The sequence below is a fragment of the Antechinus flavipes genome, chromosome 1 (assembly GCF_016432865.1).
Source record: "Antechinus flavipes isolate AdamAnt ecotype Samford, QLD, Australia chromosome 1, AdamAnt_v2, whole genome shotgun sequence".
NCBI classification, from domain to species: domain Eukaryota; kingdom Metazoa; phylum Chordata; class Mammalia; order Dasyuromorphia; family Dasyuridae; genus Antechinus; species Antechinus flavipes.
The window spans coordinates 266,090,862-266,116,329 of record NC_067398.1 but is presented as its reverse complement, the minus strand read 5'-3'; positions in this window follow the sequence as shown (position 1 = coordinate 266,116,329).

Here is a 25,468-nt window from a genome sequence, read left to right as displayed (position 1 = left end):
GTCTCTGAACTATTAAACAAGCACTCAGTATAGCAAAACAAGGAATACAGGACAGGTTTTATTTAGCCCAACAGGAAATGTAAAGCATTCATACCTGGATCTATAAATAGTCAAGATAATTCCCCTTCCCATTCCAATAGGTTCTTAGTTTCTCCATGCATCTATAACACCCTTGAGACTTATAATAATACCCTGAGTTGTTTACATCTACAAGGGGAATGATTCAGAATTATTAAAAAAAAAAAAACAAGCAACTCCTCTCTTCCTATGGACTTTCTATGTATACTATTACCTAGGTTTGAGCCCCACACCTTCCTAAATAGGGAAAGACTTTAACCTAACTAAAGAGCTGATCTTTTTCCCTTGGACAGGCACATTCTACACCTCAAACACCAATAAATAGCAAGGGCCAAGTTTGTTCTTCCATATAACCTAATTGTTCCCTCAATTATATATTTGGAACAAGAACTTCTCAGTTTGATTAAGCAACTCCTCCACTTGTTACAGGATCTTTACAGTTACTGTCACCATAATCATATTCCCAGCTTGGTCCAAAAATCCCTTACTTTGACCCAATGGCTCTTCCCAACTTCATTGATACCTTTCCACACAACATCCATTCCCTAGATTTCCTGCTACCTACTTATCTTTCCTCAGAAAAGCATTACAACTCATAGAGTAAAATAATCAATGTCAATGAGGTTCTAAATTAGTTACCTTCTCTCTTTTTTATTAGGCTTCCTAAGATGGCAAAAAGGTGACAGAGAAGAATTGCTAATTCATCATTCTTGGTAATACTTTCTCAATCCCCACCTCCAGTTCTCAATTCTAGCAGAATTCCATTTCCTTTTTCCTTTTCATAAATCAGTTTACTCCACCACATGCAACCAGCATCTCCCCCAATGACTTTTTATGAGGATAGGAGAAAAGGTCCATATTCCTTTCCATTCATTTTTCCAGATCCTCTCTTTTCATTTTTCCCTGTCCCCAGTGCAATGCCATAGCCCCAGTCTGGGTCTATCCTGTACTGATTATTTTGACACTCAAGGAAGCCCTACCAACACCAGAAGAAAAAAAAAAAAAAAAAGCTAGTGATCACGATCATCATCCCAGGTACAACAACAAATAACACCATTTCCTAACAGATAGGAGTGGTAGATATAAGGATATATGATTAAATTAACATTTACAGACATACTGGGATATATCTACTGGGAAAGTTTGCACCCCTAGTATAGGCAGGTTTGGTTCCAGGTCAATACCATAAAGCAAATATCAGAGTAAAGTAAGTCACAGTAACCTTTTAGTTTCTCAATGCTTATAAAAATTATTTATACAGTACTGTAGTCTATTAAATGTACTTAAAATATACATTCCTAAATTTAAAAATACTTTATTGCTAAAAATGTTAACCATCATCTGAGCCTTCATGTAATCTTTTTACTGGAGGAGGGTCTTGTCTTGATGTTGATGGCTGCTGACTGATCCGGATGGTGGTTGCTGAAGGCTGCAGTGGCTGTGGCAACTTTTTAAAATAAGATAATGAAGTTTGTCACATTGATTGAATCTTCCTTTCACTTGAATGCTTAAAGGCCATTTGCAGGGTTATTAATTGGCCTAATTTCAATATTGTGTCTCAGGGAATAGGGAAGCTCAAGGAGATAGAGAGAAATGGGAGAACAGCTGGTCAGTGGAGCAGTCAGAATATATATTTATTGATTAAGTTCGCTGTCTTATATGGTTATGGTTCATGGTGTACCAAAACAATTATAATGATAACATCAAAGATCACTAATCATAGATCAACATAACAGATGTAACAATAATGAAAAAAGTTTGAAACTGCAAGAATTAGCAAAATGTAATCAAAAAACATGTTGTTGGAAAATGTCTAGATTAGACTTTCTTAATATAGTATTTTCACTAACCTTAAATTTGTGAAATAAACCAAAAAAAAAAAAAAAAAACCAATATCTCCAAAGCACAATAAAGCAAAGGATAACAAAACAAAGCATGCTTGTAGTTATTGTTCTTTTCAGGTCTGGATTTTCTAATCCTTAATTTTTTCATGCTTTTTCTAACTTTGGAGGAATTTTAAAAACACTCTTAATAAGGGATCTGTAATACATATGAAACACTTTAGAATTGACAGTATTGAGCCCCAACAAAGAGACAGCAGATTTGAAGCATGACAGGTGTCTTGTCTGAAGGGGTAGATAACATCTATTGTAGATAAATGCATTGTCTGATGTGGGTTAATAGGTTTCATTGAATTAACTGATGACAGGATAATTGCATAGACAGCCATCAACAGCAGGAGGCTAGAGCTTTTAATTGAGGATAATTCAAACACAAAGCTAAATCTTAAGCTTTGACTTCAGGACTATTGGAAACTTCTCATACTAAAACTAGACTTTTTTTTGGTTTTTGTTTGGCTTGCCTTTTAAGTCAACAACTTCCAAATTTCCAGATGACTAACACCTGGATCCTCTATGTAGCAAATTAAAAGTGACATAGGAAACAGCATGGAGGAGGGATAGAACATTGGAGAGGTTGAAGATACAGCAGTCTGTTATCTTGCCAGGGCTTCTCAAAGGGCATTTGACATTGCCCAATATCTCAAAGGCCAGAATAATTGACAGAGAGATAAGGAAATGGGAAAGGCAATTAGAAACAAACTAGTAAGAATGATGATAATAGGCGAGGAAGAAAGGAGGAAAATATCCTCAGAGTTCCCTACAGCTGTCACTCCTTGAGTTGCAATAATTCCCTTTAATTCAATAAATATTTGAGGCATTAGGGATGATACACAAGATGTATGAAAAACAAACCTTGCCCTGCAATCTGATTGCACTCTAGTCTCTAGGAAAATAAGACATATTGATGAAGTAACTGGAAGACAGCTTCTTAAACTGTTTATGGCCTTATGTGGGGTCTCATAATTAACTAGGGGGGTCACAAAATTATGATTTATTATCAATAAAATTTTGATTTGTATGCCTATTTTATATACCTATATACCCAGGGTCATCTAAAAAATTTTTGGGGTCAAGGGGTTGCAAGTGGAAAAAGTTTAAGATTATGATTATGTCAAGGATCATCGTTACATACATTTGGTGTCCCGATTCATCTGAATTCATATTTTTAGAAGCTGCTGAGGTAGAAGTCTGAAACTGGCCAAACACTAGGGCTAATATAAGGCTGAGAACATAAATTTAATTCCATTGTTTTAAAGCTAACAAACTGGTTCTGTTCTAGACCTGTGGCTATGAACAGCAAGCCTTACCTCAGCAAGGCTAAACCCAGCCAACCATCTTGCAGAAGTATATCATCACTCTTTTTTTTCATAGTTTTATCTTCTGATATAGCAGCTATAAAAGTCAATAGTTTTTGTTTCCAAGGTTAGTTTTTTTTAAAAGTTTCTCTGGATTTATTGTTTTTAGATTGCATATACTAAGTATACCTGTAATCCTGAAATGAAATGGTATGGAAGAATTTGATTGGATAGATATTTATTAAGTACTCCCTGTATGTAAGGTATTGTGCTAGATGCCAGAGATAGGAAAACAAAAACAAAACCAGTTTTATCCTCATTAAGGTTATATTCTACTTTCTAAACTGTCTGAAAAATAAAGAAGTTGAGTCAAAACTATGATTGAATAATCCTATTATTGGCCTTAATGATAAATCCCTTTTGTGCCAGAGGAAATCAGTGAGTTAACAAACATTTAAGTATCTAGATGCCAGGAACTATGCTAAATGTTGGGAATATAAAGAAAGGTCAAAATCTCTCAAAATTTTCACAGCCTAATAGGAGTAACAACATTCAAAGAACTACATATAGACAAAGATATATAAAGGATAAATGGAAGATAATCAACAGAGAAAAGGGGTTAACATTAAAGGGAATCAGGAAAGAGTTCCTGCAGAAGATTAGATTTTAGCTGAGCCTTGAAGGAAGACAGAAATTATGAGAAGACAAAGCATGCAAATAAAAATGCTTAATTGGGAGATAGAGTATCTATCTAGAAGTGAAATGTATATTTTGTCAGATCAGTGGTCTACTAGCCAAACATTCTATCACTGATGACAGCATTACATTTTTTGGGTTGGATTGAGTTGGGTTGTTTTGAGATTTTTTGTATTTTTTTATGTTTTTGTTTTGTTTTGCTATGAGACAGGGCTATATTTATTCTACAATGTCAACCTGGGGGAAAAAAAATCTAATTAAGTATCCCAAAATTCCAAACTTGCTATCAATCTTCCATTGGGAATTTACTTATTGTATTGTACTTGTTTATTTGGGGGAGGGGTTGTAGTTTGATCTGTATGTAATTAGTTTCCTTTGTAATCCCATGTATTTTGGTTTTAAACATTTAAAAACATTATACTGGAGAATCCATAGGCTTCACCAAACTGCCAATGAAGTTTCTAATGCAAAAAAAAAAAAAAAAAAAAAGACAATTTTAGGTGTCTATATTACACACACACACTGAATTTGGTCCATGAGACATGGTTTTGCTATTGTTTGTATGTTATTTTTCCTCCTTTTAGGTGGAGTGTTTGAGACAGCTAAGAGCTTATAAGTTTTGAAAAGTTAAGATAGCTTTATAGCTCTTTTTGTGGTGATAAAGAATCAACTGGGCAATAGCAGAACAAATTGTGGTATATGATTTTACTTTAAGAAATGCTGAGCACAATACTTTCAGAAAAAATCTGTTAAGATTTACATGAACTGATGCAATGTGAAATGAGCAGAACCAGGAGAGTATTGAACACAGTAACAGCAATATTGTACAATAATCAACTGTGAATGACTTAGCTGTTTGCAGCAATATGAAATTCTAAGATAATTCCAAAGGACTTATGCTGAAAAATTCTATCCACCTTCAGAGAAAAATTTGATGTAATGAAGACTTAAGTATTTTGCTATTTTTGCTTTCTTTATTTTTATTGGAGTTTTTTTTTCTGTTTTCTTTAACAACATGACTAATATAGAAATGTGTTTTACACGATTGTATAAGCATAACTTTTATCAAATTATATACCCTCTCAATAATGGAAAAAGAGAAAAGAGGATAGGAGAGAATTTAAAACTCAAAATTGTAAAAAATGAAAATTAAAAATTTTTGTAGGTAATTGGAAAATATATATATATATATATATATGCACATATATACTTTTTTTTTAATTTAAATACAGGTAGCTTTAAATGCAGCAGAGTTCCAGCTCAGTAGTCAATCAACAGTTGGCCTCTTTACTACAGATGACAACCAGTTATAAAATGTCTTTCTATCCTCTAAACTAGGGCGCATAACCCTTCCATTACATATTAACAAGCTTTTTGAGAAGCATTTCTCCAGCCACTTAAACATGAGGATTGCATCATCCAAAAATACTGTTCATGTTCACCAGCCCCACCCCACTACACTTACACTAGGAAAAGGAGGGAGGGAATGAAATCCAAATGAGGATTTTCATCGCTATGTAGCAGAGGTATGTAAAATTGAAATGACAGCATGGGGACCTAGGGTCCCACCTGATGAGGGAATTTCTGGATGACTACACACATTTCAGAGAACCATGCCATGTTTCTCTGGTCATCAAATCCTCTTTAAGTAATAAGTGTTCACAGCCCACAGAACATAAACTCCTAAAGATTTTATATGTGGTTTTAGGCAGTTCCTTAACTACTGAAAATAAGATCTAGGAAAAAAAAAAAATCAGCTACAAACAAAAGGAAGATGATCATTGAATTATAACATTTTACTTACCAAAAAATTTAGAACAGGAGCATTAATTCACAAGGAACTCATTGCTCCATTTTATTTTAAAAAAAAAAAGTACTAAGCATTTTCTTTTTAAAGAATCTATTATGTGCCAGGTACTATGCCTTATGAATATTATCTCATTTAATCTTCACAACAACTTTGGGAGATAGGTGCTATTATTATTCTTATTTTACAGTTGAGAAAATTAAGGAACATAGTGACTTGCTCAGAGTCACACAGTATGAATCTGAGAACACATTCAAACTCAGATTTTCCTCTCTTCAGGTCCAGTGCTCCATTTCTTGTACTACTTAGCCACTTTTTATATTTAGGTCTTTTCCCATGCCTGTAATCACCAAGGTATTATGGCTGAAGAAAGATTCAGGGTTTGGAAGAGAGAGGATTGGCAATTTTATTCATTAGAAAGAATTTGAAAAGACCTATTACTTTAAGGATTTGTGTACAACATAAGGACCATTCCAAGTATATAAAAGAGAACTCAAGACATAAGCTGGAGATAATGAAAATACATATTTAAATAGTATTTTATATATTTTATTTTATTTTATCCTTACAACAACCTAACAAGGTGGGTGCTATTATTATTTCCATTTTGTAAATAAGGAAACCTGAGAGAGGTTAACAAATAGTAATAGCAACAATAACAACAATAATAATACCTAGTACTTGAGATTTGCAAAGATCATCTCATTTTAGCTTTACAACAATCCAGTGAGTAGCTGCTATTATTATCCCTATTTTAGAGTTGAGGAAACTGAGGTGGAAAGAGATTAAGTGACTTGCCCAAGGTCAAACAACTAGTAAAAATTTGGGGTTTGATTTGAACTCAGTTTCCTGCTTCTGGGTCCAACATTTTATCTACTGCACCATTTAACTGCTTTATCTAATGGGGAATATCTAAAAGGGAAAATTTGAACTCAAGTCTTTCTGACTTTAAATATAGCATTTTCTCCACTACATATACTACTTAGCTGCCTCAAACACTAGACTGATGGTCAAACACAAATATTCCCTCCAACAACATCTTTGGGGAAAGTTATCTTTGTAACAATGCTTCCTTGAAATTTTTGCAATTTTCCATTATATAATAAAATAACTCTTCAATCACATGAATGCCTGGAAGAGGGGATGGGACAGTCATGTAATGAAAATGAAGGAAATATTCTTCCTAAGAGCTACATTTTTATGCATAAAATATCAAAAGGAGAAGAGGAAAATCTCTGTAACACTGGATAAATTCACTGCTGGGTTTAGATAAAGAGGTGAACTACATGAAAGGAGATTGGATGGATTGGTATTTGTATCAACTGAGGGAGGACAAACCAATGGAGATAAGTATATAGGCTTGCCTGTATTCCAAAGAGATCATAAAAAAAGGGAAAGGGACCCACATGTGTAAAAATGTTTGTGGCAGCCCTTTTGGTAGTGGCAAGAAACTGGAAATTGAGTGGATGCCCATCAGTTGGGGAATTGCTGAATAAATTATATTATATGAATGTTATGGAATGTTATTATTTCATAAGAAACAATCAGAAGGATGATTTCAGAGAGACCTTGAGAGACTTACAAGAACTGATGCTGAGTGAATTGAGCAGAACAAGAGAACATTGTACACAGTAACAAGAAGATTCTATGATAATCAACTGTAATGGGCTCGGCTTTTTCAACAATGAGGTGACTCAGGGCAATTCCAATAGTCTTGCCATGGAAAGTGTCATCCACATCCAGAAAAAGAACTAACAATGGAAACTGAATGTGGATCAAAGTATAGTATTTTCACCTTTTTTATTGTTGTTTGTTTACTTGTTTTTTTTTCTTTCTCATGTCTTTTACCCTTTTGATCTTGAATATGGAAATGTTTTTTTTTAATTGCTAAAAGAATATGTTTAACTATATTGGAGTGCTTGCTTAATGTCTTGGGGAGGGAGAGAGGGTGAAAAAAATAGAACACAAGGTTTTGCAAAGGTGATTGTTGAAAACTATTTTTGCATGCATGTATTTGGAAAAATAAAATACTATTTTAAAAGAATACAGACCTGCATGAGAGAGGATAATGTAGTTCAGTGGAAAGAAAGTACATAGAGTCAAAGGACCAAGTTCAAATACGGTATCTACCACTTATTGCCGCCTAATGTAACCTAGAAAATAGAACTTAACTGCTCTGAATACCAGATTCCTCTTTTGGGAGGTTTCTCTGATCTTTTTCAGGTCTAAACCCATGAACCTTTGACCTGAGTTTTCATTCCATCTCTTTGATCTACTATCTATGTGACCCTAGTCAATTCAACAAGGCATTTATTTAGCAATACATTATTTAGCAATGCACACTGGGTGAGTCATTTTACAAAATGAATAAAGATGGGAAGTTGAACTAGATGACTTCTAAGGTTCCTTCCAGTTTGAAATATGTTCTACAGGGGAAAAAGCCATTGGCCTCAAAAAGTTTAGATTTTATGTTTTGCACTATTTCACATATAGAATTAATTGATATCATTTTGCTTGCCTTCTCAGTAGTGGAGAAAGGGTGAAAAGGAGTAAGAGAATTTGGAAGATAAAATTTAAAAAGAAAAGAATGTTTAAAATGAATAAATATTTTTTAAAAAATTATATGACTAATATGGAAATGTTTTACATATCTGTACATGTATAACCTATATCATATTATTTACTATTTCAAGGAAGGGAGAGGAGCAGGAAGAAAGGATAAAATTGGAAACTCAAAACTTTTTTTTAAAAAAGTTTAAAATTGTTTTAATATGTAATTAGGGAAAATAATTTTTTTTAATTTTATATTCATTTTACTGTGCATATAGCATATACACAGGCATCTAGGTGACTCAGTGGATAGAGTGCTGGGCCTGGAGCCCAGGAAGAGTTCAAATCTGAATTCAAACATTCTCTAGCTATGTGATCCTAGACAAATCACTTAACTTAGAAAATGGAAATCTACTCCAGCATCAAAATCTCAAATATAGATTACTTAACTTTATTTGCCTCAGTTTTCTCATTTATAGAATGAGCTGGAGAATGGAATGGAAATCTACTCCAGAAAATCTCATAAATGGGGTCACTTGATCCTGTTTACCTTAGTTTCCTCATCTATGAAAGGAGCTAGAGAAAGAAATGGAAATCCACTCCAGAATCTTTGTCAAGAAAATGTCATATATAGTGTCACAAAGAGTAATATAGGATTGAGTGAGTGAACAAGAAATGGGAGGAGAAAGAGAGTTCTAATGTGGAGGTGGGCATGTAAGGGAAAGTATCAGGGATACAGATTCAAGGGTTAACAGAACACAAATTAACAGTAGAACAAGAGAAGCAAGAAACTGGACTGTTGAAGATAAAGCATGTTTGGTTTAATCAACTACAGTATCAAGGCTATAAAAGAAAAGTGATTTAATTTTTCCAAGAGTCATTTTCCTCATCTAATCTTTAAGATCCTTTCTAATTCTAAGCCTTATGACACATTATTATTATATTATAATTGTACAATGTAACTTCTCAAAATTGCAACCTAAAAGAGTAGAACTTAGTAAATTCATATTTGGGACTTGCCTTTGAATCCTGGCTCTGCTATGTTAGTCACTGCCTACATCGCTACTCACCATTTCTGGATCTCGGGCAAATTACTTGGGCCTCAGTTTTCTCATTTATGAAATAAAGGCATTGGACTAGATGGTCTCAAAGGTCCCTTCTAGATCCAATTCCTAAGAATCTATTTGATCCTCACAATATACCCCTATAAAGTTAATATGACATATTATTAACCCCATTTGACAGATGAGAACACTAATATTCAAAGAATAATTTTGCAAAGGTCTTAAAATTAATTCAAAATAGAGTTAGAAGCCAGGTCTTCTGATTCCTTAGCACCCTATCCTTGCCAAAAGACTCCCAGTCTCATCATATAAACTATAGCCTCTTAGAAATTCTCTCCCAATCAGAAGCTTCCTTAATACAAATCAATTGTTTGAAAGGGACATACAATTATCATTTAGCAACTTGGCAATAATAGTTATTAAAGTTTTAGTATGCCATCTAATACCACTACCCATCTACTATGACCACTAACAAATTAAAGGTTGCTTTTGACTTTCTCTGACAGTTGGACAAAGTTAGTAAGCATCAGGAGAATACGGATTTAGCCTAAAAGATACCCTGGAATTTTATCTCCTGGACTATATGGTATTTAGCTTATCACTGAACTAGCAAATCATATTCACATTGCTATCTGTCTTTTGGGAAATAAATAAGTGACCAATGTATTTTTTCACACTGTCTGTACCAAGAGAGGAAAAGGTTATGATGTAATAATAATTGCTGATGAGAAAAAAGGAACCAGATTCTTTCCTGTTTTTTTTTTTTAATGACACCTTTCATGTTAATTGCTAATCATGTTTAAAACTGTCCCAGCCCACCACTAACTTATGCCCTTTTCCTAAATGCCAAAGCTATCATGCGCTTGGAAGGAAAAGATGCCATCTCCTCCATGAAGCTTCACCTTCCCTGTCATTAACTAAACTTCCTGCCTCAGACCTTGTATAACTTAGTTCATACCACTCTTAATGAACTTTAATCCATCATTTTATAGTATAATTATATATACATATATAAACATCTCTCTTGTTTTGTATACTTAAGTCATATACATATTTTCTATGCCAATGTATGCTTCTTAAAGGCAGGAATAATTCATTTTTGTCTTTCTATCCCCAGAATAACCTTTACACCTCTGACAATGCTTATTCATTGATTGATTGTGTATTTTTCTTATTCCACTATTACACTGTCAGCTCCCTGTGAACAGAAATTTTGTCAACTTTTTTAACCTCCCTCATCTGTGTTTAATACAGCATTCTGTGCAGAGTAAGTACTTTAAAATGTTTGTTTAAGTTAAAGTGTTGGAGATGAGAAGGAAAAAAAAAAGAGGGAGGTATGGTTATTATATAGGAAATACCCAAAATCACAGTCTTTTAAAGCTCAACAATGAGTTCATAGTTTTCTAATACTTTTATTTGTTAGATAAGGAAACTAAGACCCAGAGAAGGTTAATTAACAACATGGTTACATTTGGACTTTCCACTAAACCACACTTATTTCTCTGCTCCAAGTAAGGGCTCACCCTTCTCTCTCTATCACTGTCTCTGTGTTTCTCTGTCTCTGTATTTGTCTCTGTGTCTCTGCATTTGTCTCTGTTTTACCATGTCTTTCTGTGTGTCTGTCTCTCTTTGTGTTTCTCTGTCTCTCTCTTGCTCTCTCTGTCTCTGTCTCTTTGTCTCTCTGTTTCTCTTTGTCTTTCTGTCTCTGTCTCTTTATCTTTCTTTGTTTCTATGTGTCTGATGTTTTTCCATCACTCACTCTGTCTTTCTGTTTCTTGTGTTTGTCTCTCTCTCTCTCTCTCTCTCTCTCTCTCTCTCTCTCTCTCTCTCTCTCTCTCTCTCTCTCTGTATGTGTGTGAGTGTGTGTGTGTGTATGTGTGTGTGTTTCCCCTTATCTCTACCTGTTTGTGAATATTTCCCCCAACCCACCTCCTCACTATACCATGGTACAGAATAGTAGTTTGAAAGACAATTTTGTTTAGGATTGTTTAGTTTGAGAACTTTGAATATTGGGGAAATGTCACTCATTTCTTCATTCATACCCTCTTGCTCAATTTTGAGGCAGCTCAAATTTATTGTTTGATTTTTGCCACCTAAGGCAAATGCAATTTAAAAGATTCATGAATGGTCCTGCCACCTAAGCAGTAGCAGGGTTTCCAAATCTCAAAAGGTGTCCCTCTGGCCTTGGGCTGTTTGACATTTTTATCAATTACTTGTAGAAGAGAATGTCAGATTTATCAGATTTGTGGAAACCATGAAGTTAAGTGGAATAGCTTACACACTAGACAATTAATTCTGGATCTAAAAAGATCTCAACAGACTAGAATAATGGGATAAATTGTACATGATTAAATTCAGTAGAGCTACATGTAAAGTTCTCTATTTGGGTTCAAAAAAAATTTTAATCAATCTCATAAATTTAGATATAGGAGGTATAAGTAATCAACCATTATCATGAAAAATATATGTTCTTAGTCTATGTAATTGTTTTAAAAGATGGCATTTGAAAATGAGATTTACGTTGTACTTTAAAAACCAATAAGGCCCTAGCCAGGTAGTAAAAGAACTTTAATATAATTCTGGATTCAAACTTGGAGCTTCCAATCACTATTCTCTCCAGCAGTAATGACAGTCATATGTTTAAAAGGGTCAGCTGTGTAGAGTGTTGCAAATCAGATCAAAAGAACTTCAAACTGAAAAGGAAGGAAGTAAAAGAAAACTTCCTATTTAAATTCACCTCGTATAATCCTATAAAAAATAGTTATAATGTAGTTGTTTGGCCTTCATTTTCAATAAGGACCCATGACATCAGGAGGAGGATGTCTTGACTTGCAAGTAAAATTTAATTGAAATTAATTTAATTTAATTTAATTGGTGTTAATTCAATTTAAATTAATTTAATTTAAAAATTAATTTAAGCGAGACAGGGCTATACAAAGTCAAGAGCCTCTCACCTCCAGAGATACAGTGGGAGACCTTAGCTTTTTTTAACTTTAGTTCTTTTCATTCAATAGTAAAAGGTTAGGTAAGAATTGAGGCAGAAGAGGTCTCATTTGGCTTCACCAAAGAATCAATCTGGAAGGCCAAGACCCTCAGAGTTTCTGACTAGAACAGAAACAATTGATATTTAGCAAAAAAGACTAGTAGTTCAGACACAGAAACCCACAAAAAATCAAAAGCAGAAACCAGGAAAAAGCCTATGACTTTAGATGCTTATACAAAAATGTACAAAGTATAGGGCAGGTAAGTGGTACTATGGATAGAGTATCAAGTCTGGAGTCAGGAAGCTGGCTTCAGATACTTACTAGCTGTGTGTAACCCTAGGCAAGTTATTTAAACTTGTTTGTCCCAGTTTCCTCATCTGTAAAATGAGCTGGAGAAGGAAATGTCAAGTTGTTTTGGCAAGTATTAAAAAAAAAAAAAAAGTAAAAATGTGAATTATAAGCAAGCTGAGTTAAAGATCCTAATGCAAGAAAGCAAATTTAACATCCTTAAAGAGCATTAAGAAAAGTAACATAGGGGAGCTAATTGGTGCAATGGATAGAGTACTAGCCCAGAAGTCAGGAGGAACTGAGTTCAGATCTTCTCTCAGACATTTAACACTTCCTAACTGTGTGACCCTGGGCAAGTCAATTAATTCCAATTGCCTCAGGGGGAAAAAAAGAAAAGAAAAAAAAAGAAAAGAAAAGAAAAGAAAAAGAAAAGCAACATAAAGTAACTGATAGAGATCTAGCTTTAGAACCAAGAAGACCTAGGATCAAATTCTGCCTCTGACACATAATGGCTCTGTGATGCTCAACTAGTAACTGATCAGCAAGTCTCTACCACTACCCGATGCAAAGAAGGTACAGACCTGGATTGGTTGAGGAAGTTTTTATCAAGAGGTCCCAATACTTATAAAATTCCTGTTTTAGTCCATTCACCTATCCCTCAGTATGACTGAGGCACTGCAGGATAAGATTCAAGAATGAAATAATATGCCTCTGGAAGGGTATACATTAAAATTGTCCCTCCTATAATAAGAGAGACTGAGGCAGAACTCTGAGTCAATGGCACTTTATTAAAGGGTCCATGATCCCTTCCAATGAAATGGACTTCATCTCTTCCTTCAAGGTTCACCTTAAGTATCATTTTCTATAAGAAATCTATTCTTCTAACCCCTAGCCACTAGTACCTTTTCTCTGGAAATTACTTTGTATTTTTCTATTTAATTTTCAGCTTTTGTGTTGTTTCTTCTCTTTCCCTTCCCAATAGAACATAAGCTCATTAGGGGTGAACGCTGTTATACTCTCAGCACTTAGCACAGTGCCTGGAACAAAGTAGGCACTTAATAAATGCTTTTTGAATGAATGAATGTGTCATCTTACGCTACAGTAAACTTAAGACAAGGTTGCATAGGTTAGGCCCCAGCTCCTCTGACTTCAGAGCCAATCAATTTGCCTCCTGGCTTATTAACAAAAAAAGCAGCCTATTCACAGAAACCCACTTATGATGTAGCTCAATCATATTACTAATAATATTATAGGTTTTTTAAAGTTCTATTGGTATCTTCTGTTTTCACATTACAGTCTTTTTCTGAGATTACACTCTATCCCTCCTTTGTAACAAAGGAAAACAGTTTTAGAAAACCATCACAACTACCATATCTGATCTTGTGAGGAGTGTCCCATCTTCCTAACAAAAGAAAAGTGTGTTTCATCATTATGGGACCAAGATTGGTCATTACACAATAATTTATTCAGTGTTCTTTTAGGGTTTTTCATTTCATTCATATTCATTTCATTTACTATGAACAAAGTGTATCCTGTTCTGTATCTACTCACTTCACTCTGCATCAGTTCATACAAATTTTCTCATGTCTCTGAAATCTTCATATTCATCATTTTTAGGGCACAAAGAAGCTGAGATGGTTTGATCCCCAGAGAAGATATAAGGAGAACAGGAGTCTATGTCTAAATCTCTGAAGATCTGTTATATGGAAATGAGACTAGACCTATTCTTCTTGGCCCCAGAAGGAGAAATCAAAAGCCAAAAGAAGCAAATTTTAGTTTGATAAAAGAATAAACCTTCCCAGCAATTAGAAATACCCAAAGGTAGAATGGGCTACCTTGAAAAGTAGGGAATGTCTTTCCTGTCACTAGAGGTCTTCAAAGGGAGAGTGGGTGGCAATTATTGGCAATGAATTGAATTGAAGGCATTCTTGGTCAGTCATGGCTTCAGAGGCTTCTGTGGTTCTGAGATTCTGCATGTTTAAAGGTTTCATTGGGACTTCATAAAACCAAGTCTTAGTAACTACCTGAGGACCAATGGCTTCAAATGGTGAGTGGTCTATTTCATAGTCACACACTGTATTCTTTTTTTTTCCCTGAGGCAACAGGGATTAAGTGACTTGCCCAGGGTCACACAGTTAGGACGAGTTAAGTGTCTGAGGCCGAATTTGAACTCTGGTCCTCCTGAGTTCAGGGCAGGTGCTCTGTCCACTGCACCACTAGTTGCCCCCTTATGTATTCTTAATCATATCCAATCATCTCACACATGTACAACATTGATCACAAGGGAACATTGAGTGTGAATGACTCAGTATAAACCCATCACTTCTAGAAACTTAACCCTGGCTCTTAGCGAACAACATGAGCCCAAGTAGATTCTCTGTCTTTTCAGCCATAACAGCAACAGGACTCTGCTTTGAACCATCTATGCCATACACAGAGACGACACACATATACCATGTTCCTTCCATCTAGCCCAGATATATTCTGGCTGAACTTAGCATCAGCAAGACCCGAGTTCAAATCCTGCTTCAGATATGTGACCCTAAACAAGTCACTCCATTTTTTAGTTTCTTAGCTTCAATTTCTTATAAATCTGTAAAATGACCCTTTTCAGTAATTTGGAACTATGTCCAAAGGGCTATTAAACTGTGTATGCCCTTTTATCCAGCAGTGTCTCTACTGGACCTGTATCCCAAAGAGATTTTAAAATAGGGAAAGGGACCCACATGTGCAAAAATGTGATGGCAAAGAATTGGAAACTGAATGGATGCCCATCCTGGAGAATGGCTCAATAAGTTGTGGAATATTTTTGTTTTAAGTTTAAGCAAAAGATCAAAGGTTTAAGCAAAGACAGCAGGATGATCTCAGAAAGCCCTGGAGAGATTTGAATGAACTGATGTTAAGTGAAGAGAGTAGAATCAAGAGAACATTGTACACCGCAACAGCAAGATTATGTGATGACCAACTCTGATAGATGGGCCTCTTTTCAACAAGGAGGTGATTCAGGCCAATTCCAAAAACTTGTGATGGAGAGAGTTATCTGCATCCAGAGAGAGGGCTATGGGGACAGAATGTGGATCAAAGCATAGTATTTTCACCTGTTTTTGGCTGTTTGCTTACTTTTTATTTTCTTTCTCATTTGGTTTCCTTTTTGATCAGATTTTTCTTGTGCAGCATGATAAATGTGGAAATGTGTATAGAAGAATTGCATGTGTTTAACATATTTTGGGTTACTTGCTGTCTAGAGGAAGGGTTAAAGGGAAGGGAGGGAGAAAAGTTTGTAACACAAAGTCTTGCAAGGGTGAATGTTGAAAACTATCTTTGCATATATTTTGAAAATAAAAGACTATTATTTAGAGAGCCAAACAAAATAGCATATGTATATAAATAAATCTATAAATAACTGCTGTTATTACTTATTGACATTAATAACCTTACAGCCTCAGTCTGATTTCAAGAACCTCAAAGCACACCAAAAGCTCCTTCTTATGGGGAGCCAATTGATCCCTTCTTTTTTACACAGTTGGCTGGCAGAGGATGCTCCCAGTCACCCAGACGGTAACCCAGTCACCCTGTGGAGATCAGCAGGAGACCCCTAGAGCTTTCTACCACCTTGGAATCCATTCTATCCGAGGCCCCAGGAGCCCAGCTGCTCTGGTGCCCAATTACCCAGTTATCTCTAGAGTCCCATTCGTGTGCACTGAGCTACCTCTCAAAATAAACTTGCAATGTGTTTTTTTCTTTGCACCTGAGGCAATTATTACTTGTCATAAACAAGAACAACCAGCTGTGAAAAGCATTCAGCTTGCTGTTCTTAAAATGCTTTATAATTGTTTCTCTCTACAGAGAAGAATTTTCCTGACTCCACCATGGTTCTGCCCAACCAATCACAGTGTGGTAACAGGAGGAACTTCAGATAAGCCTATCTATCACTGTCAATCAGAAGGATTCAGGACTCCTGAATACACTTGCCAAAAAGGCAAGAGAAAAGCACTCACATCCACCCAGATGCATTTACACCCAATGAGCCTGGAGCACTGCTGACTGCAAAATCTTCCCAGAGCATGCTGTAGAAAATAGGGCCTTGACAAATGTCACTATGCAGAATGAAAGCCCCATCTTCTCAAACACCTGGAAGTCACTCCCTTTGCCACCCCACCCATTCCCCCCGCCACTGTTTCCCACACAACTCCTTCTTGTTTGTCTTTCAAACTGTCACTTCGGTGAGAATGGAGATGTCTCTATGGGCTGAATACAAACAAAAAGAAGACAAGAGGAGTGGACTGGAGCGGACAAGGAAGAGCAATTCTAACCACGTCTGAGAAATCAATTAACATTTTTCCATTCAGTATTTGCATCTGTAAGGTACCCTTGAGATGCTTTGGGGAAAGTACAAAGATGAATAAGATGTGACTTCTACCTTCAGGAAGTTTATACTCTATTAATCATTGACTAAAACATAAACACATAAAAAAAGATAACTAAAAATATGACAGGTGAGACAGTGAATAGAGTTCTGAGCCTGGAGTCAGAAAAATCTGAGTTCAAATACAGTCTCAGATACTAATTCATTGTGTGAACCTGGCCAAGTCACTTTACCTTATTTGCCTCAGTTTCTTCATTTATAAAATGAGCTAGAGAAAGAAATGGCAAACCACTCCCGTAATTTTCTCATGGCATCCAAATAATAAATGATAGAATAGAGCTTTGAACTACATCCACTGGCTCTTAATCCAGCTCTCCTCATTCTACAGGTCTCAGAAATATGTTATGCAATACTTCATTCTGACTAGCTTTCTGTTTAGGAACAAAGGAAAATTCTTTAATTGAAGAATATGGTCCCTAACAAGTCTCAGTGGGGTAGAGAATTTGCCTTCTGGTTTTAAACAAGGAAAGACTTCCTTGATTTAAAAAGAAAGAATCTTTACTTAGAGAAAAGGAATATCCCTTCCCTTGACCTTCAGAGTTGGAAGAATTTAGAATGACTCCAAACATCAAAGAGGCAGAGCTAAGTTTATCTAAAAAAGAGCAAGAAGGAGCAATGACTAGAGAACAAACTTGGATATGAAAGAGAGATTTGAAAAAATGTTTCCTGATTCTTTTGCAGAGTTGGAGGGAGGAGTGGACCACAGGTGTGAAACATCTTATCTATTGTCAGATTTTTTTCCAGATACTGATTGATTTGTTAGGTTTTTTTCCTCTTCTTTTTTTTCTTAAAAAAATTTTTTTTATAAGGCATGACTCTCTAGGAAAGAGAAAAAGGAGAAATATAGAGACAAATTCAGGTCATATCAAAACAAAAATTATCAATATTTCTTTTTAGAAAAGAATTCCATTTCCTTTCTATAAAAATTATTTTTATAGATTTGTATGCCTATGCTGAGGGAGTACTGTCCTTGATTGCCCATTAGCCCCTATTAAATCATTTTCTTTGTCTCTCTATCTCTTTGTCTATGTTTATCTCTCAGATCGAGTCTGACTTTCTCTGTCAAAAGTCAAAAGTCTGAAGCAAATTTTTTTTTTACATCCAAGGGTTCTGATAAAGATTTCATTTCTAAAATATATAAAGGATTGACTCAAATTTATAAGAATACAAGCCATACTCCAATTAATAAATGGTCAAAGGATATGAGTAGGCAGTTTTCAGGTGAAGAAATTAGTCATTTCTAGTCATATGAAAAAATGCTTTGAATCACTATTAATTAGAGAAATGCAACTCAAGACAACTCTGAGAACTAAGTGGAGCCATCAGTTGGAGAATGGTTGAATAAGTTATGGTATGTGAATGTTATGGAATATTGTTGTTCTATAAGAAATTATGAGCAGGATAATTTCAGAAAAGGCTGGAGAGACTTGCAGGAACTGTAGAATCAAGAGAACATTGTAAAAAAAAAAAAAAGAGAGAGAGAGAACATTGTACACAGAAACAAGATTATGTGATGACCAACTGTGATGGACTTCACTCTTTTCAACAAAGAGATGATTCAGGCCAGTTCCAATAGAGATATTCTGATTGTGATGAAGATAGCTGTCTGCATCCAGAAAGAATATGGAGACTGAAATATGGATCACAACATAGTATTTTCACCTTTGTTATTGTTGTTGTTGTTTGCTTGCTTGTTTTTTCCTTCTCATTTTTTTTTTTCCTTTTTGATGTGATATTTCTTGTGTAGCATTTCAAATGTGGAAATACGTTTAGAAGAATTGCATATTTTTAACTTATATCAGCTTGCTTGTTCTCTATGAAGGGGAGAAGGAGGAAGGAAGGAAGGGGAAAAGATTTGAAACAAAAGATTTTTCAGGGTTTTGAATGTTAAATTTTGCTTGTATTTTGAAAATTAAAAAGCTTAATTAAAAAAAAATCTGAAGCAGGCAGAACAAAAGAAGTCCTCATATCAATTCTTTAAGAAAAATTCTGTGTAGGAATTAGAGACCCCCCAAGACACAATAGAGCTGCTCTATTAGGTGAATGTGATGAGAAGCATGCTTTCTGGAAGGTTCATATGTTATTATTTATTTTAATTTATATTTTAATATTTATTATTTTTTAAATTTATATTTATTATTCCTATTTTACTATTGAAAATTAAATTCTGAATTCAGTAGTTTATACAAAATTGTCTTTATCCTCTAAATTTCAGTACCCTCAAAATGTTGGCAAAATGGGGACAGAAATCCTAGTTATGGATCTGTTATAAATAGATCATAGAGATAACTGCAAAAGCTTTGTATTTTTTGTTGACAAAAAAATTTTCTTTCTAATCAATGATCTAGTCTTAGCTTTGAAGCAATCTTTAATCAGCTTAACACCTGAAGTTCCCCTTAGAGGAAGCCTATATACCTGCATCTCTCATTTTGTGAATAGACTTTCATCTCCATCCTAATGGTACTGGGTATCAGATACAAATCTGGATCATAATCATGTCCAAATCATGCCACTGGCCTTTGAGCACCAATATACATATCCCCATCTGTCTTCCTTCAAGTTGACTTCTTAATGGTTTTGTAGAAGATTACAACTGATATTTTTTAAAGTATCTAGGTAACACAGTAGAGGGAGTACACTCCTGGAGTCAGGAGAACATGAGTTAAAATCCAGACTCATTTACCAGACATTGGAAAAGTCACTTAATCCTCTTTGACTCGGTTTTCTCACCTGTAAAATAAGCTGGAGAAGAAAATGGCAAATCACTCCATTGTCTTTGCCAAGAAAACCTATATGGAGTCACAAAGAGTCAGACATGCTAATCAAGTAAACAACACAACACTAACACATATTTATCAGGCTCAAGGTCATTGGGTCTCCCTGAAATTGTATGGATAGAACTTATTGAATCCCAGTCTTTCTAAGAATTTTGTCAATAACATTTCTCCCTGCTACTCTGGAAGAAGAGGTAAAAGATGACCACAATGAATGGATGGCCTTCTCTTTGAAAAAGTTTATGCAATAAACTTTATCTAGATATCTAATTTTGAATTTTTTCCATAAAGTAAAAAAAAAGAATTGTCATCATTATTTTTTGTTGTCATTATTGATAATGAAAATAATCATATTAGCTTGGACAATTAGTCAAGTATTTATCTGTAAGATAATATATAATAGCACATGATAATATAATAATAGCATATGTGAGGATAAATGAAATAATACTTGTAAAGTTTCTTGCAAAACTTTAAGTGCTATATAATGTGCTATATAATATAAAGTGCTATTTATTATTATGTGCTTACTATGTATGTACTAGGCACTGTGCTAAGAAAGAAAAGAAAAGAAAGAAAAAACACAGTCCCTGCCCTCAAAGGAGTTTACAATCTAAAGGGGGGAATATGCAAATAACCATATAGTACAAAATATATCCAATGGAAGAAGTTAGAGAAGAAATATTCATCTGTTAAAAAGTCCTATTATATTTATTGCTTGTATTTGCCATAGGCTGTCTGACATCACTAATTAATTTACTTCTCCTAAACAAATAAGCATAGGGAAGGTGAATGAACTGCAGAAATTCCTCTCATCATAGAAAATAGTAGAGAACAAACAGAATAAATAAGGCTTTGAAATAGGGAACTTGGGTCACACTTGTGATTACTATCATAATAAAATGCTTCTGAGGAAAGACTTGGCAAAACATACCTGTACTATAATTCTTGAGCAGATTAACGGCTTAGAGACAATGGCAAAATTGGAACAAATCTTAGGTTTAGTCACTGAATTTAAACACTGAAGAAATACTTATTTTTCCATGGCCTGAAATTACCAGAATTTTTTTGCTTCAGACACTTTCTCCTATAACTTGGTTTCCCTTTTTGCCTCATTCACAATTTAATTCAGATATACCAAAAGATTTATTTTATTTCCAAAAACTTCACTTGGAGAAAGTACTCATTGGATTTGAGCCAAAGAACCTGAACTTTAGTCCTGCCTCCATTTTCTCATCTGCCAAATGGGGATAATATTGCTCACAAGGTTATTGTGAGATGGCACAATGGATACAATGCTGAACCTAGAAATAGAAAGCGTCCTCTTCCTGAGTTCAAATCCACTCTCGGATACTTCTTAGCAATATGACCCTAAGCAACTCACTTTACCCTGTTTGCTTCCTCTAAAATGAGCTGGATAAAGAAATGGCAAACCAGTGCTTTGCCAAGAAAAGCCCAAATTGGGTCTTGAAAAGTTGGATATAACTAAAATAACTGAACAATAATGTCTATGAAGTGTTTTATAAACATTAAATACTAAAGAAAAGTAATCTGATATATTCACTCATTACAGTGTTTCCATCATTAATAATAAATTCCAATAACCCTTTTGTAATTTTAAAATTAAAAATTATAATGGGTTTTTCTTACATACTTGGAATGCTTTTCTTTCTTACTTATGACTTCTAATATCCCTGGCTTCCTTCAAGATTCAACTCATTAAGCACATTCTGTAAGAGATATTTCCCTGTCCCCTTCCCCAAATTGTTCTCTTACACCAATGCCTTTCATCTGAAATTAACTTCCATTCACTACATATGCATGTATGTGCATATATATACATATGTGTGTACATATGTGTCTATTTGTATAGTTATAGTTATGTGTACATAATTATTTGCTGGTGTCCCTCCTAGTACAATAGAAGGTTCCTGAGAGCAGGGACTCTGTTGTTTTTGCCTTTCTATGCATTTTCAATTCTTAGCACATTGTTCACCATATAGCAAACACTTAATGAAGTTTGAAACAGGAGAAGTAACCAGAAAGTTGAACTTGGAGTATTGATGATGTGGGTTTAAGTCCAGCCTCTGACAATTATTGCTTGTGTGATCCTGTAAAAGTTACTTAACCTCTCAATGCTACCAAACAACTCTCTACCAGATGTTAATCTGCCCCAGTAGAGAACATTTCCTCGCTGGAGATTCCCAAAAACAAAATGAAATTTTATGCCCAGTCACCACCCCCAAATAAAAATCCTCATTTGACAAAAATACTGAGCCAGTGGAAATGGAAGGGTTTTCTCTCATAAATTGCCAAAAGGATGGAATAAAGCCCAGTATCTCTAGTCATGAGCTTGAAGGAGGAAAGCAATTATGATTAATAGCTACACATTCACAGGGAACATGGAAATTTCTGGGCAATGCCCATAACAGTGAACTCTGTGAATATTTAGGCAAACAGCCCGGGCAGTTCCACAGATACCATTGTTTTCTCTCAACAGTACACTCTACAACAGCTGCAAATTTCTAGCAAAATTAAGTAATCTTAGGAGGAAGTGAAGAAATATTTTCACTTCATGTTACTTTGTCCAATAAAGTCCAATAAATGTCCAAAAATACTTTATCCTTCACAAATTGGCCCTTTTCTAACTTTCCAATAGTTTTACACCTTAATACTTTCCATGTGCAATACAATCCAGCTGATATCTATTTGCTTTTTCTCACACAAGACACCCCATATCCTGATGTGGTTGTGGTTGGGATTTTGCTTGTTGATGATGGTGTGGTGATGGTGATGGTGATGGTGGTTGACTTGGTGATGGTGATAATGGTCCTTTATTCTGCATTTATTATGGTTGTCCCTCATACCCGAAATGCTCTCCCTTCAGACTTTTAGCTTCCCTAAATTTCTTCAAAATCCATCTTAAATTCAAATTTTTGCAAGAGCATTTTCCTTGTCTTTCTTTGTCTTCCTCCCCAACTTCCCCTTTGCTAATCCCTTCCTTCTAATATTATCTTCCATTTATATTGTGTGTATATTACATGAACATAGATATTTGTTTCTTATCTCCCCTATTGAAATATAAGCTCTTTCAGGTAAGAGATCATATTTTTGCCTTTCTCTGCATCTCCAGCACTAAGAACAGTGGCTAATATATAGCAAACACTTAATAAATATTTACTGACTAAATGACTAGCTCCTAGTTCCCCCAGCCACAGAAAATTTGTAAGTCTTAATTATATAATCTAGCAAAACAGCTCATTATTCATTGAAAATTTGTATCCAAAAGGGAAAAGTCAGAAATATGTCAATCTAGAAATCAATGTTTCTTTTGGGTATGACATAGGAAGGAAGGAAGGAAGGAAGGAAGGAAGGAAGGAAGGAAGGAAGGAAGGAAGGAAGGAAGGAAGGAAGGAATTAAGAAAAAACTGCATCTTAACAATTCTATGTCTCAAGTTCATACTGCCTCCAATGGAGGAGGAATGATGGGAAGAGGAAAAGTGACTTCTATGCCTAAAGATGAACAAAAGTAAAAGAACAGAAATCAAAATTCATTGATGAAGATTCAAAGATGCTACACTGAGAAATGGGGTTTGCTGACCCTTGAATAATAGAATAACAGGTTCAGGAGAGAAGTACAGATATTATCTCTCTTTTTTTTTTAATTTTATCTCATTTTAGGTTTTAGGTTATACATGTGCAATCATGTTGAACATATTTCCACATTAGTCATGTTATGAAAGAAAAATCAAAACTAAAGGGAAAAAAACAACAAGAAAGAAAAAAAGACAAAAAAGTAAAAATAGTATATTTTGATCTACATTGAGAATCCACAGTTCTTTCTCTGGATGTGGATAGCATTTTCCATGAGGAGTCTTTTGGAATTATCTTGGACCATTGCATTGTTAAAAAGAGCTAATACAATGTTGTTGTTATTGTGTACAATGTTCTCCTGTTCCTACGAATGTCATCTTGACCAATTTTCTGCCTCACTTAGAACCCTAGACCATCAAGACAGATAGCTGTCTATCCTGGTATTGGAGATATTCAGGAAAGGGAATTCCACTACTTCCTATTGTGTTTATCTTAAAGTTCTTTCTCTAGCCACCATTTAAACACATTATTCCTTGTTCTATATTCTGAAGAGATAAAATGTGTGGTACAAAGTCAGAGGGCCCAAGGACCAATCCTAGTTCTGTTACTGCTAAAAGAAATTTGGAGGAACCCCTTTGGCCTTCAGTTTCCAAATCTGTAGAAGGAGAACACTAGGCTAGATAACTGCTAAAGTCTTTTTAAGTTCTAAATCCATACATTTAGCAATATGATGCTTATTTGTAGATTATATTATTATATAATTATAACATATAATTATATAATTATATATATATAACTCCCTATGGCTTCTTCAGAACTAAATAATGTCAACTCTTTCAGTGTATTTTCACTGACTACCCATCATGTCTGGATTGTTTCTTTCTTCATCTCCATCTCTTGACTTCCTTGATTTCATTCAAGTCTCTGCTAAAATCCCACCTTCTGAAAAAAGCCCTCCCAGATCCTCTTAATTCTGTCACCCTTCCCCCCAACAGATGACCTCCAATTTATCTTATATATCTCCTATATATGTACTAGTTTTCATATTTTCTTTTCATTAGATTGTAAGCTCCTTGAAGGCAAAAATGATTTTTCCTTTTCTTTGAATCCCAGAATTTAACACATGACAGGAGCTAAATAAATGCTTATTGTGACTAACCATCATCTAAATCATTCCCCCACAACTTAAAAGTAACAAAAAAATGACTTTTAGAAGTCTTGATAAGAGAACCTTTTCCCCTCAACTGTTTACTACATACAATACCAGATATTATTAGACTCTGGTCAAAGAGAGACCAATTTCTGTCTTCAAGGAGCATATTCAAGATTCACTGAGTCTCAATGGAATTGTATGAGTATTAGTTAGAGCTCCACAATAGAATATCTTATACAAATTAAAATGTACCCCTGGGAAATTATACTGACCAAGCTTGATCCTAAAAAAAAGTAAAGAAATGTACTTCTCTCCCTTCTTTGCAGAAGTGGAAGAAGACTGTGGCTATAGAGCACTGCCAATACTGTCAGAATTGGGTAATGGATTGATTAATTTTACTGAAACATTTTCTTCTTTTTTATTCTTTGTAAAAGAAACAGTTCTCTGGGCAGGGGGAAGGGAAGAATATATACTAGAAAACAAAAGCTATATAAAAGCAAAATCTATTATCTATAGCAATTTTTAATATGTGCCAAGAATTATAGTACTGTCCCATCTTCCAAACATACACTCCACTTTTTTTATCCTAACCCAAAAAGACATAAGACTACAGAGTCAGTGTGTCAGTGAAGGACAGCCATTGCTAAAAAGTCACTTAGGGAGGAAAGAACATATTCTTCCCTTTTGTCATTATCATATCTCTTCTAAAGAAACCAAGTCATTTTTACTAGGCACATTTACGTAATTATCAGTGAGTCTTTTTTAGAGTTCAGTATTAATATGCAGAATTCTTATTATAATATCATTATATCATGCAGCATAAAATTATAATAGTATATTATTATATCATGTATTATA